The 17,712-nt window shown below is 37.8% G+C and overlaps 1 long non-coding RNA gene across 8 annotated transcripts in view; it reads left to right on the plus strand.

Moving 5' to 3' along the window:
- Nucleotides 1-269: 269 nt before the first annotated feature.
- The window catches only part of LOC118653895, a 159,549-nt gene continuing 142,106 nt past the window's right edge, over nt 270-17,712 (plus strand). For 4 of the 8 annotated variants that reach the window (XR_004966909.1, XR_004966913.1, XR_004966907.1 and 1 more), the window contains exons 1-4: nt 270-322; nt 1,914-2,047; nt 9,177-9,402; nt 9,558-9,691. This is a non-coding gene — a long non-coding RNA (uncharacterized LOC118653895). Of the gene's footprint in view, nt 323-1,892; nt 2,048-8,788; nt 8,853-9,176; nt 9,403-9,557; nt 9,692-17,712 lie in introns of all 8 variants that reach the window. The other 4 variants (XR_004966912.1, XR_004966914.1, XR_004966911.1 and 1 more) reach the window with 4 other exon arrangements.

Below are 17,712 nucleotides of genomic sequence, written 5' to 3' on the forward strand. Positions count from 1 at the left end.
TCAAACTGGTAAGAATTTTAATTGTATTCAACAATAAAGATTTAAAAATAAAATGTTTACCATTAATGAATATTCCTCCTATTGCAATAGTTTGATTAATATTATATCTTTTTAAAAAATATATTTTATTGATTTTTTTACAGAGAGGAAGGGAGAGGGATATAGAGTTAGAAACATCGATGTGAGAGAAACATCGATCAGCTGCCTCCTGCACACCCGCTACTGGGGATGTGCCCACAACCAAGGTACATGCCCTTGACCGGAATCGAACCCGGGACCCTTCAGTCTGCAGGCCAACGCTCTATCCACTGAGCCAATCCGGGTAAGGCTAATATTATATCTTTAAAAAATAGTTTGTCACCGTCACAAATTTTTGATTGGAGAAAGTCCTTATAATTTAATTGAGAACATGATAATAGAAGGTAATCTTTTGCCTTGAACTGTCTATATAAAGTGCCTTCTAACACAGATATGAAGACTGAGAAAATACTAGGGAAACATAGATCCCAGATCTTTATTTTAGCAAGCTAAGTAAAGAATGTTGAGGGGTAGGGTATTTTTTAGAATCTATTTTACTCTTCAGTACCAATCTTATTAAGTGTTGATATATGCACTTTTATCAATCAGCATTCAGTTAACAGGATGAAACTGGATATGATTCATTTGATGTTTTCAAAGGTAGAAACCAACTTTGTAGTTTTTTTTTTCCTTTTGAATACCACACTGCTGAGGTAAAGAACGTTGTAGCTTGTGGGTGAGCTCAATAGGGCCAATTAAAACCTGACTATTCTTCCACCATGTTGTAATACCTGACAGAACTTGCTGTGTCCTTGGATGATGGCATTTTTTTCTTCTTAGCAGACATCTAATTGAGGAGAATTCCTGTTTGGTAGACAAGGAAATATGAAAATGAAAGTACTACATTGTTGGTTCTGACCAAAGTCTTTAACATTTTCCAGTTGATTACAATGTGACATTAATTTTAAGCCCTGTTTTAAAAAACAACAACAAATAAACAAAACAAAACATACACATTATGAAAGAACACCCATATGATCTGTAGTAGCGAAACTATGTGTAGAATGCAAGGAGTGTAGTTAGTGTACTTTAGTCATTCAAAACAAGGTGTAGTATTTTGTGGCATGTAATTGACATTGCAGCTTGTAACTCATGGATGCTTTGGGGGTATAATTTCGTTTCTGCTGTGATATGTAATTGTTGATAATTTCTTCATAGCTTAAATGCTTGGAGGAGGAAGTTCCAGAAATTTAGATGTTTAACTCAGGTGTTGAGGGCTAAGTAGAATCTCAGAAAACAGTAGCCCCTCCCCTCCAGTTGGTTTGTGAGCAGCCAGAATGGGCCCATGTGGGAAAAGGGAGGTACTGAGAGAAGCCTGCGTAATTTAGTCTTTCCAAATTTACAAAATGTCACTCCACTGTCCCTGGTTCTTCATGATAAGGGGAGTGGTGGAGAAAGGCAAAGTATGTTTTGGGACACACCCAGGAGTGGGGAGGTAATCATTCGCTTCTGATAGCAGGTTGTGAGGCCTTTTTCTTTGACTAGAAAGACAGCAAATATTAAGTTGAAGCATGATATTGCCATTTTTGTCAGTCCAAGATGGTTGAATAATTCCTGATTCCAGCAATTAGATGTTCCTCTGTGGGCATACTATAGTCTTTTTCCATCACCTTATGAAAGTATTATTTGCCAACTCACGGTAAACCTGATTTTGAGGTAGAAGGTGTATGGGACAAAGAAAGATGACAGGGGCAATTATATAAGAGTAGAAGAAAGAGGTGACTTAAAATGAAAAGGAGAAATTGAAAATTTACAGAGAAGCTTTGGCAAACATTGCCACCTTTCATCAAGAAGTGGAATCTTTGTCTCTTAAGATGCTTGTCCTTGGAACACAGATGCATTGCTGTGAGGAAGGAAGTCCAGCAGCCAGCCTCAACTCCAAACATGTAAGGGAACTTTTAAGCCACTACAGCTGACACGAAGTGAAACAGAGACAAGCTGTTCTCATCAAGCCCTGCCCAAATTTCAGGTTTGTGTGCAAAATTTTTTATTCTTGTAAGCCACTGAGTGGTTTGTTACATAGTAATGGATAATTAAAAGAGACCTTTCCCCATATTTCAGGAGATTGAAGAAATAAATGAAAACAATTGAAAGTAGAATGTAATCTATGGGACTGGATCTATTTAACATATTTACCTGAGTAACAAATAGCTTATAATAGGCCTGAAACCTTTGGAAACATTCATGTGATGGCTGGTGTAGAGAAGAGAAGAGTTAGAAGTGATGGATGATTAGACAGATTCTATAAGTAACATTTGACTGTTATGTTAAAGCTCAGCATCTAGGCAGAATAATGACCCTCCAAAGACGTCTGTCTTAATCCATGGAATCTGTGGATATATCACCTTACAAGGCAAAGGGTAATTAAGGCTGCAGCTGTAATTAATGTTGCTAATCACCTGACCTTTAGATGGAAAAATTATCCAGATTATCCGGATAGGCCCAATATAATCACAAGGGTCTTTAAAAATGGAAGTAGGAGGCAGAAGAATCAGAGTGATGCAGGATGAGGAAGACTCAGTTTGCCTTTACTGGCTTTGAAGATGAAGATGAAGATGAAGGTGGCAGTGAACAACAACAACAAAAACATAGGCAGCCTTTAGAACAGTGGTTCTCAACCTTGGCTGCACATTAGAATCACCTGGGAATCTTTTTAAAATCCTGATTTCTGGGCCTCATCCTCCGGAAATTCTGTTTCTTTGTGACTCATGTTGTGGCCCCACCCCATCACAAAGACACAGAATTTCCGGAGGATGAGGCCCAGAAATCAGGATTTTAAAAAGATTCCCAGGTGATTCTAATGTGCAGCCAAGGTTGAGAACCACTGCTCTAAAGGCTGGAAAAAGCAAGGAAACATTATCCCTGGAGTCTCCAGAAGGTATGCAGCTCTGCCAACATCTTGATTTTAGCCCAGTGAGACATATTTTAGACTTTTGACTTCCAAAACTGTAAGATAATAATTTTACATTGTTTTAAGTCACCAAGTTTGTGGGAATTTGTTAAAGAAACAATAGGAAACTAAACTACTTGGCCTCTCACATGTAGCACTTAATCAGTTCATTGTCTTTGGACTGGCTAAAATACAGAATTTTAAGCACAACAACTTGTTGAAAACAGTTCTAAAAGTTTTTTCAAAAAAATCTTCTTTTGTGAAAGAGACTTATTTTTCTTTTAAGTTCCAGTCTCGGTGACAGTAGCCCTACACAAACAGACACTATGCATACAAGTCCTTTGGTTGGTCTCTTATCCCCTCCCCCCCCTTGCCTTCCCTCATAGGTTGTATAGTCTATTCCATGCTTTTATGTCTCTGGTTCTATTTTTTTTCATCAGTTTATGTTGTTTATTATAGTCCACAAATGAGTGAGATCATGTGATATTTGTCTTTCTCTGACTGGCTTATTTCGCTTAGCACCGCGGCTCTCGAGCCACATGCGACAATTTGGCCCCTTCAGTGTGGCTCTTCCACAAAATACCACGTGCAGGTGCACACGTACAGTACGATTGAAACTTCGTGGCCCATGCGTAGAAGTCGGTATTTTGTGGAAGATCCAGTAGCATAAATATGAACAAAACCAATGGATACAGACAGTAGGGGGGGGGGTGAGGGCTTGTGCTTGGGGGAGGGGGTGGCAGGAAAGAGGTCAGTGGGGGGGAAAAAGGAGACTCATGTAATACTTTAAACAATAAAGAATAAAAAAAAAACAGATACTATGGTGCTGCCATTATATTACTAAAAGAGTTTGCTTCAAGTATAGCAGCACTATTTATGCCCTTTGTGGCTAAGAACTTAGACCCATTCTGTCTTTATTTTCATTTTTAATTCTTCTTTCCCTTTTAAAAATATTTTGTGATATTTATGTACAACATCTATTTCTGCAACCCTCATCTTATTATTTTCTTTGTATTAAGATATAGTTACATGCAATAAAATGTACATATTTTACATATATAGTTAAGTTTAAAACATTTTTTTCTTTATTGATTTAGGAAAGGAAAGAGAGAGAGAGAGAGAGAGAGAGAGAGAGAGAGAGAGAGAGAGAGAAAGAGAGAAAGACGTCAATGTGAGAGAAACATTGATTGGTTGTCTCCTGAGTGCCCCGACCTGGGATTGAACCCACAACCTGGGTATGTGCTCTGACTGAGAATCGAACCTGCCACCTTTTGGTGTATGGGATAGCACTCGAACCAACTGAGCCACACCATCCAGGGCTAGTTAAGTTTTGATAAATACATCCATCCATGTAATTAACACCTCAGTAAAGGTTCTTTGATTTCATATAAATTGAATCATACAGTATGCACTCTTTTTGTTGTTGTTAATCCTCACTTGAGGATATTTTTCCATTGATTTTTAGAGAGAGTGGGAGGGAGAGAGAGACAGAAACATCAATGTGAGAGAAACACATCGATTGGTTGCCTTTGCACACGCCCCAAGCAGGGCTGGGATCGAATCTGCAACTGAGGTATGTGTCCTTGACTGGAATCGAACCTGGGACCCTTCAGTCCACAGGCTGACACTCTATCCACTGAGCCAAAGCAGCTAGGGCCAGTATGTACTCTTTTGGATCTTCTTTCACTCAACAGAATATTTCTGAGATTCACCCATGCTTTTGCATGTCTGTTCATTCCTTTTTATTGCTGAGTAGTATTCCATTTTCTAAATTGCCACAATTCGTTTATTTACTTTCCTGTTGATGGACATTAATCCAGTTGTTCCCATTTTAAAATTTATTTCTTGTAGTTATTATGACTGAAGTTATAAATAATATTCTATTTCAAGCCTTTTTTGAAAAATGCATAGGAGTGGAATTGTTATTTATAAGAAAGGTATATATTTAACTTTATAAGAAACTGCCAAAGAGTTTTTCACAGTGATTATATAATTTAACCTCTTACTGACAATGTATGAAAGATCCAGTTGTGTAGCCCATTTTGATTAGTGATGCCTTCAATACTGGTATCTAGTACTGGCAGTTTCTTATAAAGTTAAATATAAACCATTGATGGGATGCTGCATAAAAGCATTTTTCAATGGAGAGAAGCATATTAGATGCTGTCTTGGTGAGCATGAGGTTGATAATAAGAAAGGTGGTTATAGCGAAGTGAGGTAGAAGGAAAGTTAGCACTCAGTAGTGAAAGAAAACCTGAATTTAGAGTCAGTGAATCTGGACTTTAGCCCCAAGTCTGCCAGTGTGTTCTGTTTCCTGGGGAGTTTAATTAGCTTCTTGGATTCTTGTGTTTGTATTTTGCAAAATGGGGATATTACCTCATAGGTTTAATAGTAATAGCAATGAACTACCTCTAGGTGTATACTTATTTTGTATAATTCCTTCAAAGGAAGAAGAAAGTCTTTATTATTAGGACTGGTGAAAACCTCATGCATTATCTCATTTTTCCTCACATGGATATTCTTTTTTTTTTTTATGTTTACTTTCCATTTTCCTGCAGAAAAATCTGTCATCTCAATAGTGTGTAGTTTAAATAGCAAAGGACTAACTTGCCAGCTAAATACGGATAAATGTTTAATTATGAAAACTACACAATACATTCTTGACTCAAAAATACTCACATGGATATTCTGAAGCCGGTATTAATGTGCTTCTCATTTTATAGATGAGTAAATTGTGTCAAAAAGACTGCTTGTTATTTCTCAACCTGTTCTCCCCATATTTCTTCAGTTTTTAGGTGGGAACTTGGTCACCCCAAATAAAAGCTACACTTCTTAACTTCCCTTGCAGCCAGGAATGACCATGTGACAGTTTTAACCAAATGACCAGAAGGCATAAGAGTCATATATGACTTCTAGGAGGTATCTTTAAAGAATGAGAGAGTAACTTTGTTCCTTTCCCCTTCTTGTTGGACTGAATTATATGGTTTGGCTGGTGCTTCAGCAGCCATATTGGATAATGAGGTGACAGCAATGTGTTGAGAACAACAAAGCAACAACAGAGAAGGAACCTGGGCTTCTGATTGCAATGGATGCCTTATCTCTGGATGTTTGTTTGTTTTTTTAAACAGAAATAAACTGCTATCTTGTTTAAGCCACTACTGCTATTTCTATTGCTCTTGGCCAAATCTAATTCTAATACTGAAATGTGGATTTAAAGAAGTTGTTATAAGGAAAACTGAGTCTTCAAGATATTACAAAGATTAAATTATAACATGTAAAATCTTGGAGTGTTTGTGAGTTGTTAATTAAATATGAGGGCCAGGGAAAGAAGTAAAAGGAAACCCTTGAGGAAGGAGCTCATTTTCTTTCACCTGACTTGTTATTTTAGGCTTTATAAGACAATGCAACCAAATGCTGAATTATTCTAATTATTTAATCTGTAAATTTTCCAGACATTTTTTTCTCCTTTTTCTCTTCTTTCATTTACTTCTCTGTTTATTAGTATATGCACTGATGAGAATTCACCTTAGAAGCATTAGATTCTTGTTAAAAACTCCAATAAAGACTTTTTTGTTTGTTTCTGTTACATTGGTTTTATTTTTTTCATTGAAATTCTTTATTGTTTAAAGTATTGCATATGTCTCCTTTTTCTCCCATTGACCTCTCCCCACTTACTCCCCCCGCCCAGCACATGCTCTCACCCCCATACTGTCTGTGTCCATGGGTTATGCTCATATGCATTCATATAAGCCCTTTGGTTGATCTCTTACCACCCACCCCTGCCTTCCCTCTGAGGTTTGATGGTTTGTTCTATGCTTCTATGTCTCTGGATCTGTTTCTGTTCATCAGTTTATGTTGTTCATTATATTCCACAAATGAGTGAGATCATGTGATATTTATCTTTCTCCAACTGGTTATTTCACTTAGCATAATGTTCTCCAGGTCCATCCATGCCGTTGCAAATGGTAAAAGTTCCTTTTTTTACAGCAGCATAGTATTCCATTGTGTAGATGTATCACAGTTTTTGAATCCACTCATCTGCTGATGGGCACTTAGGCTGTTTCCAAATCTTAGCTATTGTAAATTGTGCTGCTATGAATGTAGGGGTGCATATATCTTTTCTGATTGGTGTTTCTGATCTCATGGGATTTCTAGAATGGGATTACTGGGTCAAATTGAAGTTCCATTTTTAATTTTTGAGGAAGCTACATACTGTTTTCCATAGTGGCTACACCAGTCTGCATTCCCACTAGCAGTGCACGAGGGTTCATTTTTGTCCACATCCTCACCAGCACTTCTCATTTGTTGATTTGTTGATGATAGCCATTCTGACAGGTGTGAGATGGTACCTCATTGTTGTTATCATTTGCTCCTCTCAGAGGATTAGTGACTTTGAGCATTTTTTTTCATGTCTCTGGGCCGTCTGTATTTCCACTTTCGAAAAGTGTCTATTTAGGTCCTTTGCCCATTTTTTGAGTGGATTGTTTATCTTCCTTTTGTTAAGTTGTATGAGTTACCTATAAATTGTGGAGATTAAACCCTAATCGGATGTAATATTGGCAAATATGTTCTCCTATGCAGTGGGCTTTCTTGTTGTTTTGTTGATGGTTTCTTTTGCTGTGCAGAAGCCTTTTATTTTGATGTAGTCCCATTTGTTTATTTTCTCCTTAGTTTCCATTGTCCTAGGAGCTGTGTCGGTAAAGATATTGCTACAACATATGTCTGCTATTTTGCTGCTTATGGATTCTTCTAACATTTTTATGGTTTCCCATCTTATGTTTAAGTCCTTTGTCCATTTGAGTTTATTTTTGTGTATGGTGTAAGTTGGTGGTCTAGTTTCATTTATTTTTCATGTATCTGTCAAATTTTCCCAACACCATTTATTGAAGAGACTGTCTTGACTCTATTGTATGCTCTTGCCTCATTTGTCAAATATTAGTTGAGTGTAACAGTTTGGGTCATTTTCTGGGTTCTCTGTTTTGTTCTATTGGTCTATATGTCTGTTCTTGTGTCAGTACCGAGCAGTTTTGAGAACCGTGGTTTTGTAATATAGCTAGATATCTGGTATTGTGATTCTTTCAACTTTGTTCTTTCTCATAAAGACTTTTAAAAACATAACTTCAACATCAAAGCAATCATTCCTTAATTGGAGCTGACAGAGGGTGGGAAGGCAGCTAAAGGAACAGTATCTCTATCTCTATCTCTATCTCTTTTGATATAACGGACATAATTTGTTCATTTGGAAAAATCTGAATGAAGTCTGTATATTAGATAATTGTTTTGTAGCAATGTTAACTTTGTGGATTATGAAAATTGTATTACAGTGATATAAGTTGTTGTTCTCATTCCTCGGAATATACACTGAGGTATTTAGGAGTAAAGGGATATTGTGTTTGCAATTGATCATCAGGTGAGAAAGAGATAGTAAAATGGAATATCTTGATGAAGAATATATGGAAAAATGTTTTTTATACTACTCTTGCAACTTTCCTGTAAGTCAGAAATTATTTAAAATAAAACAAAATTTAAAGATTTTAAATTTATTTTAGAGAGAGAGAGAAGCATCAACGTGAGAGCAAAACTTCAATTGGCTGCCTCCTGCATGCCCCATACTGGGGATCAACCCTGAAACCCAGGCATGTGTCCTGACCAAGAATCAAACCAGCAACGCTTTGGTGCACAGGATGACGCCCATCCAACTGAGTTAGACAGGCCAGGACAACTAATTAAAAAAATATCCATACTTAGCACTTTCAACTTTTTCTGAGGACAAAAGGAAATGGAGGGCTTTGTGTTTTACAATGATATCTCATTCTGCAGTGTAATGAATGGTTCAATCTGGTGTGGACTCATCACCAGTTCAGAGGCTCTTGTAATAATCCAGGTGAGTGATGATGGTGGCCTCAAATAAAGGATGGCAATGGAGGAGAGAAGCAGATAGAGAAATGAGATACCTAGAAAGTAAAAATCAGAGGACATGATGGGATGTTATAGAAGTTATAGAGAGGGATGAGTCAGGGGTGACCTTTGGGTTTTTCCTTAAGTGATTGAGTAGATGTGTATTGAATTTGTGAGATAAGCACCAGAGGCAAAGGAGCGCATTTTAGTGGCAAGGATGATTTTAGTTTTAGACCTTACCAGCAAACTAGCTCTAACTATAGTCTTCCCCATTTAAACTAATAGTAATGCCTTCCTTCCAATTGCTCAGGTCCAAAACTTTGGAGATACATTTGCTCACATCTGACATCCCATTTACTAGGAAACCTTGTTGGCCCTGTCTTCACAAAATACCAAACATCTCACCACTTCTCACCACCTCCACTGATACTGTGCTCGCTCAAGCCACTGTCTGGATTATTTCACAGCTTCTTAACAGGTCTCCTGCATCTACATTTTCTCTATACAGTAACCAGTTGGATGTTCTTCAAACACAGGTAATGCCACCCCTCTGATCTAAACTCTCCAATGACTTCAAATATCTCTCAGTATAAAAGTCAATGTCCTTCCAAAGGCCTTTAAGATTCTGCATGGAATGACTTATAGTACTGCTTTGATCACATCTCACACTCCCTTATTCACTCTGTTCCAGCCACAGCAACCACTTTGATTCTCCTTAAACTTGCAAGACACACTCCAGCTTTGCTCTTGTCCTCTCTTCTGGAATGCTCTTTCTCCAGCTAGCAATATAACAGAAAACTCTGAAATGACAAGGACTTAAACAAGGTAGAACTATTTCTCTATATAGTATAAAGAAAATATAAAAATAAGGTGTCAAAGGAAGCTATTGTGACCCCACAGTGTGACATTAAGCCCCAGGCTCAGACATTTTTGCTTCTATAGCTTCAGCATCCTTTCTTAAGGCTACTTCATGACACAAGGTGCATACTGGAGTCCCAGATATCATGTTCATATTTTACACTGCCACCAGGAGGGTAGGCAGAAAGAAACTCCCAATTGAGCCAGTTCCATCATAAGAAGCAATCTCAGCCCTTCCACAAATAAATCTGTGTATAGCTCTTTGGTTACATCTTACTCACAACTTACCTTTAAAAGCCTTTTGAAGGACTGTGGATTTCAGGTTGAAAGATCATATTTAGGTGCTAGGAAGGCTGGAAATGCAGTTGTTTATTTCAGGTGTTAACATGCTCAGCTAAAAATTAGAGTTCTGTTACTAAGGAGAAAGGGGTGAATGGATATTGGCGAAGGGAGATAGCAGGTTTTGCTGCAGATATCTTATTTCTAATGTTGATGACTTCACCATTACCTTGTCCTCTGCCAGCACAGCCACAGGGCCTGTTGCCACATTACCCATCTTCACTGTGGGGGGTGGGCAGTGGAGAGCCAGGCTTTTAAGCCATATTGGTGAAGTGGTAAGAAGGAAGGACAGGCTAGGAGAAAGGGTGTGGTAGCCCTGGACATCTAGGAAAGGGGAGCTTTTGGTTTTGATGAATCTATGACTAAACTAAAGTTTGAGTCTTACTGTTCATTTTTATCCTTGTTTTTCTTTCCTCTGTAATCATTTGCACTCAGAGTTGTCTCTATGTGATTTGGCATGAGATGTAGGTGTTCTGCTGGGCCTGGGTGTGAAATGTGTCCATGTTCAGAGTTTCTCATATTTCCCATTCCTTTTTCATTTTCATTTCCGTATAGGGCATTGGTAAGGCTTTTTAGCCACATGTGATATTATCAAGTACAACTTGAACAAAGAGATGCAAGTATGTGTGAAGCTTTGCTGCAGAGATAGATAGGACTTAAGTTACAATAATATATTTTCTGAGGTGTAAACTTCTTTGTGAAAAGAATATGTATATAAATTTATCTGTTTTAATAAACTAGCTGAATTGAGGGGTTGCTAGAATTAAAAATAATTAAATACCAGGAGATTATTTCCTAAGATTTGACAATTTTAGAAATAATTTTTAAAAACAAGTTAGACAAAATATACATATTATAATATACTAGAGGCCCGGTGCAAAAAATTTGTGCACTGGGGGAGGGGTGTCCCTCAGCCCAGCCTGCACCCTCTCCAATCGGGCCTAAACAGGCAGTTGGACATCCCTCTCATAATCCAGGACTGCTGGCTCTGAACCGCTCACTGCCTGCCTGCCTGCCTGATTGCCCCTAACTGCTTCTGCCGGCCAACCTGATCACCCCCTAACCACTCCTCTGCCAACCTGATCAAAGCCTAACTGCTCCCCTGCTGGCCCGATCACCCCCAACTGCCCTCCCCTGCTAACCAGATCGCCCCCAACTGCCTTCCTCTGCTGGCCCAATCGCCCCCAACTGCCCTCCCCTGCTGGCTCAGTCACCCCCAACTACCCTCCCCTGCCAGCCTTGTCACCCCTAACTGCCCTCCCCTGCAGGCCTGGTCACCCCTAACTGCTCTCCCCTGACAGCCTGTCACTCCTAACTGTCCTCCCCTTCAGGCTTGGTCCCCCCCGCCCCAACTGCCCTCCTCTGCCGGCCTTGTCACCCCCAACTGCCCTCCCCTGCTGGTCTGGTCACCCATAACTGCTTTCCAATGCTGGCCATCTTGCGCTGGCCATCTTGTGACCACATGGGGGCTGCCATCTTTGACCACATGAGGGTGGCCATCTTTGTGTGAGGATGTGATGGTCAATTTGCATATCACTTCTTTATTATATAGGATTCCATAGAAAATGTCTTTAGGAATACCCATTATTCTCCAGTTACTAGTTATCTCTGCATGAGTGACAGGAGGAATTTTATTTTCTATTATCTCTTTTTATGATTGGTTTGTATACTTTTTTATTGTGCATAAACCCCCACCCTCAAACCCAAGGCAAGAAAAATAGCCCAGGAGTGATGCAGATTACTCAATGAGGAGGTAGTTAACATGTGATCTTCCCATGTGACACAAGTGATATAATCTATGGCACTGCAGTGGTGGCACATGGTTGGAGGTGGGGGCAGCTCCTACTTATGCCAACTTCTAAGTTACTAAGAAACTGCTCTAACCACACAAATGAAAGTTCCTTTTGGGAGGTATGTTGTGGTTGGGTAGTTTCCCTTCTGTTGTAAGGATAATGTCTAAGCAGGAGGTCCCTGGGTTTGCTCTGTTCAGAAACTCAGGGTATAGTAATCAGACAATAGCCAACACAAGTGATTTATTCTAAAATCTCCAACTCATATCAAGATTTACCATGTTGTATAGTGCCAGGTGAGTACTGGAAATATTACAGAGATCACTTTTTAAAATATAAGATTGTCTAACCACTATGTGTACACCTGAAACTTATATAAAATAATATTGATTATAAAATGTAATTGAAAAATAAAATTTTAAAAAAGGAAAAAGATTTACCATGCAAATACCTATCTATTCTGGGGAATGTTGGAGAAAGGATAAGGATCTTTTAGGTATAAAACCCTGGGAAATGCAGATTGTTCCAAACTTTTAAGCCAATAGTGGTATGGATACTTGGAAAAACATTTAAATGTATGTTCCATATTCAGCAAAGGGGAAGGTAGGTATGGGGGCTGAACAGTGGAGGAATGGAACCAAAAAAGATGAGATAGTATGACCAACATGGAAGGCAGCTCTGATGGTGACAAGGAAAGCAAGAGGATCATGGCACAGCTGGGCAGGACAAGCCAATATTTTTCCTCTGGAAAATGCCTCAGAAAGATAGAAATAAATATATTAATATCTGTGTTTTATAATAGCAAATGCATTTCCACCTCAGCAAGCTAATTTTTTTCCAAAGATGTATTTGTAAATCTGTAGAAACAGCTTAATTCTCTAATATAATGCCTGGTAAGAATTCTAGCCTTTTTTCTATAAAGCTCAATTTCTTCCTAATGACTCTTTTCTCATGGAAACACACTATTGCCCAAGATTAGTTACAGAGATCTGATGATGATTATTCCAAAAGAAAAGTGTCTACATTTGTTGATTTAAACCTTTTGCCAAAAGAAACCATTTCTTCTCTTAATTGAGTAAATAATCTTATCTTAAAAGAGTAAGTTCTTATTGTGGTAGAAACTCACTTTTCAAGGCGAGCCTATGATTCTATGTACTCATGGTGTCCATGGCATCATAGCATCACTGTTAAAATATAACAGTGGGTAATTTTTATTCTTAACCCAGGTGATAATGTTACCATTATATCAATTTCAGGACAATTTATTTATTTTGGTCATTTAAACAAAATAACTATCTCTACTCATTATGAACATCATGGTTTTCAAAATATGGTTCATTCGCATATGCTTGCAGCTATTATTTTTGGATTTTGTTAAACTTGAAAGGACAGCATCTTTTGTTTTTAAATCATATATATTGAAATGTGGAACATAAGCCACTGTGATATTCAATATGATATTTTAATCACCTAAGTCAAAGGAAACAACGTTCCATTTTCATGGCAAATATAATTTGCAGATGACCTTACTGTTCATTTGCATTTGTCCTTAGGGCGAATTAGGTGTCTTACGGAAGTCTTCACATCAAGAGAGTTACTGAGGCTCATACTAGTAGTTCAGAAGTGTCCCTTCCAATAGGTTTCTGCCTAGTTGAAAAGCAGATGATTTTCTGACCTGAAAACAATCATCTGAATAAGGATAACTCACTGAGGGATATTGTGTGGGAAGAGAAGTGTCAAGTACTAAAAGCCCAGATATAAAAAGAGTAATGTGTTGCATGAATTTGTTGCTAAAATGGTAATCCTGATTATATAAAAAGGAAACACCCAAGAGATGACCTTAATTGTTCCTTAAAAACAGCAGTGGTGTACTCTGCTGAAAGCTTGCTCTGACAACAGTTGAACCCCTCAGCTTCTCATGATGGTTTCAGATTAAGGTGGCATGTATTCCCTTTAAAGTTAACACCATTTATACATACCTTCTTCCCAAAGCAATTCCTTTCCATTTAAATAACCCAGGCTGCCTTCAAGAAGTCTCTCATGAGAATTAACTTGTATATGATACTTAACTACTTAGTAAACCTTAAAGTGTCAAACGAATGCTTATTCTTATACCAGGGGGGCATAAATCTACCTGAAAATAGAGTTGTAAAGGCAATGCAAAATTTTCATCAGATTGTGATTTACAAAATTAATTAAGACATTTTATGTTATAATTCTTGTAAGGTGAACGTAACTCTATATAAGAAAATAATTTAACAAATGCCTCTAATCTAATGCTCCCCCTCTCCAGGATTACTTTGAAGTGAGTTAAAACACTCTGATAAAAAGGTTACTTATACAAATGCATGTCTATTATTTTTTAAATATATTTTATTTATGTGTGTATTGAATACCAGACAATGTAATTCATAAAAGGTTAGAGATGAAATGAACCCTAGGGATCATCTGGTATATTTTTCATTAACTAGTCTTTGACAGAGGCAAAACTAGAATTTAGGTCTTTCAACTTCTAGTCTTTGTTCCTTTCATTACACCGAGTTCTTTATTGCCCTCATTTAAATTATTTTTTGAGAAAATTAATAACTTCACCAATGCTCTTCAAAATTTTATTTTTAGATATGAATTTCTAAAATTTTAAGTATGTTACTAGCTTCTATGGGAAAGATTATTTGATAATGTATATTATAAATAATTTTTAAATCTAAGAAATAGCTTTCTCTACCTCAAACATGGGTTAGGAATGCTGATTAGCAAAATAAGTCTTTATTTTCAACCTTGAAAAGATTTCATTTCTCTTTCATGAATTCTGTAAACTTTTTCGTCTTTGATAGTCACACTGAATTGCTATATAAATCAAAGTTTAAATTCCCAACTCATTGTAGGAAAGCAAACACTCAAAGTTTTGGCAGTACAACTTTAAGGAGAATCTAAAGTCCTTGCTTTGTCATTGTCTCATTCAGATCATAATAAATATTTCATTCCCAATCTAATGGATTTGGCTTGGAGTTACCTTACATAGCCATATTGTGATGTTAGGGTTTGGTTTGTTTTAAAAATTTATAGCAATTCCAAGCAGAAGTTAGATCTATTCTCACAACTGCCAATAGTGCAGGCCATTTTCTATAAACATCTTCTAAAAAAAATCAAACACACATTATCCAAAGAACCAAAGACACAGCTGTTTCTGGTTCTGATCTTAAGAAACATCAACTTTTGCTTGACAAAGTGCAAGGGAGCAGGGAATTGATGAAGTCTGATCACCTATTTCAAGGAATTCTGCCTGGGGATGGAAAGAATGGAAGAGGATGTCACTGACATCACTTTCCTGTTTAACTCAAAACTTATTTCCTAGCTGAGATGAGAAAGTAAAAGTAGTGAGAGATCTATATAGTCCAAAATGAGATAAAGAACTATTTATTATGTCTTTTTTATTTAAAAAATATAAATCATTTGAGTTAAAGTATAATTACTGTATGACCTAGCAATTCCATTCCTAGGTATTCATCCAAGAGAACTAAAAGCATATGTTCACACAAAGACTTCTACATAGTTTTCCTCTTGCTTCTAAAATCCTCAAACTGAAACCAACCCAAATGCCCATTGATAAAGTATAGTATAGTCATACCATGGAATACTATTCAATAAAAGGAACAAACTATGGATACATAAAACAACAGGAATGAATATCGACATTTTGCTGAGCAAAGGAAGCTAGAGAAAAAAAGAATAAATAAAGTATTGTTATAAAGTTCAAGAACAAGCAAAACTACTCTAGGTAGAAAAACATCAGAATAGTAGTTTCCAGGGATGGGTAGTGTGGGATTTACTGCAAAGAAACACAAAAGACTTTTGGAATGCTGCTATGACTTGATTGGGAACAGTTTTTATACAAGTGTACATCAAGGTTTCTCAATCTTGTTGTTATTGATATTTTTGGGCTGGATCATTCTTTCTTGAGGAGGGCTGTCTTGTGTATAGATTATTTAGCAGTGTCCCTGGCATCCATTCTCTAGATGCCAGTAACACCTCCACTTATCTCAGATGTGACAACCAAAAGTTTCTCCAGACATTGTCAAATGTCTTCTAGGTGACAAAATTACCCCTGGTTGAGACTCACTGTTGTGGTTCATCAATTCTTATCAAACTGTATACTTGAAATGGGTGTACTCATTTTGCTATATATACATTATACCTCAGTAAAGTAATTAAAAGTAACCCCTTTGGGAAAAAAAAGAGAAACTTTACAGTGGAGAAACCTGACAAACACTACCTCAGCCAAGTGATCAAGGTCAACATCAACAGTGATAAGTCATGTTGATAGTATGAATTCTAGGTATATATATGATGAGAATTGGTCTTCCTTCCAAAAACACATGACCCCAGTGTAATCATGAGAAAAACATCATACAAATTCCAATAAGAGGAACAATCTATAAAACAGTACTTCTCAAAACTATAAAAAACAAGAGAAGTCTGAGAAATTGTCACAGCCTAGAGTAGCCCAAGGGGAAATTATAATGAATGTAATGTGGGATCATGGATGGGATCCTGCAACAGAAAAAGGGCAGTAGGTAAAAACTAAGGAAATCAATAAAGTATGGACTTTAGTTACTAATAATGTAACAATATTGGTTCATTAATTGTGACAAATATACCACCCTAATGTAAGATGTTTATAATAGGGGAAACTGTGTGTGGGGTATATGAGAACTCTTTGTACATTGATGCAATTTTTCTATAAATCTTAGTATTTTCTAAAATAAAGCATTTATTAAAAAACTAGGGGCCCAGTGCATGAATTTGTGTACCTTGAAAGGAACTGTGGGCTGCGAGGCTGCAGTGGGCAGAGGGGTGGGTCTCAGCCCATCCTCCGCTCCCTCCACCCCATTTCTACTGGAAGCCCCACTCCCACTGGTCCTACATGCATACTGCACTGGCCCTGCTTGCACCTGCTGACAGCACCCAGCGATTGGGGCCGGCACTGGGCACCAGCAGTGGGTGAGAGTGGTGGCGCTGGCAGCAGGTGTGAGCGCAGGGTGAGACCATGGCGCACAGGAGCAAAGAATTTTCAGTAACCACCAGAGGCTTGTGCAGATGACAGTGACCAGTGCTCCACCTTGGTCTGGTGGCCCTGTTCACCTGCTCCACCATGGTGTCGTGGCCGATGTCCACCATGTTGCATGCTCTGCCACCAGCTGCCAATACCCACCATGTTCCGCACGCATCCCCTGGTGGTCAGCGCACTTCACAGCGACTGGTTGTTCGGTTGTTCCACCATTCAGTCTATTTGCATATCAGGGTTTTATATTATAGATAACTTAGTATTGACACTAAGCTTATAGAACACACAGAAATCTACTTATGTTTTTTGTTGAATTTTGTTGGGTTTTAATACTGTTAACTACAAACATGTCAAAGACATTTTATTAACTCATTGCCATCTATCCCTAGACCTTTGATCTCTTAAATGACCTTAAAATGTGCTTGGGACATGTTGGGGCCAAATAAGATTTAATTAAATTCAATAAAAAAATTTTGAGCACTTACTATATGCCACACATTGAACTAGTTATTGGGGACGGGAAGATGGATGAGATTTGGTCCCTGCTCTCCAGGAGCTCAAAGTCTTGAAAGAGGCCACCATCTGGTGTAATGGTGGAGTTATTTATTATAGGAACATCAAGGTGGAAAAGATTATTTTATAATGGCAGAGCCTTTTTCTCTCCCACAAAACAGATTGTAGTGATTCTGTCCTAGGGAGGGCCCAAGCCTGGATTAAGGTGTTAAAGGACTATTTTTAAGAAGAGAGGAATACCAATCAATGGGAGGTAGGAATATTTATTCAGCATGCTTCAT

The sequence above is a fragment of the Myotis myotis genome, unplaced genomic scaffold (assembly GCF_014108235.1).
Source record: "Myotis myotis isolate mMyoMyo1 unplaced genomic scaffold, mMyoMyo1.p scaffold_m19_p_4, whole genome shotgun sequence".
Classification (NCBI taxonomy): domain Eukaryota; kingdom Metazoa; phylum Chordata; class Mammalia; order Chiroptera; family Vespertilionidae; genus Myotis; species Myotis myotis.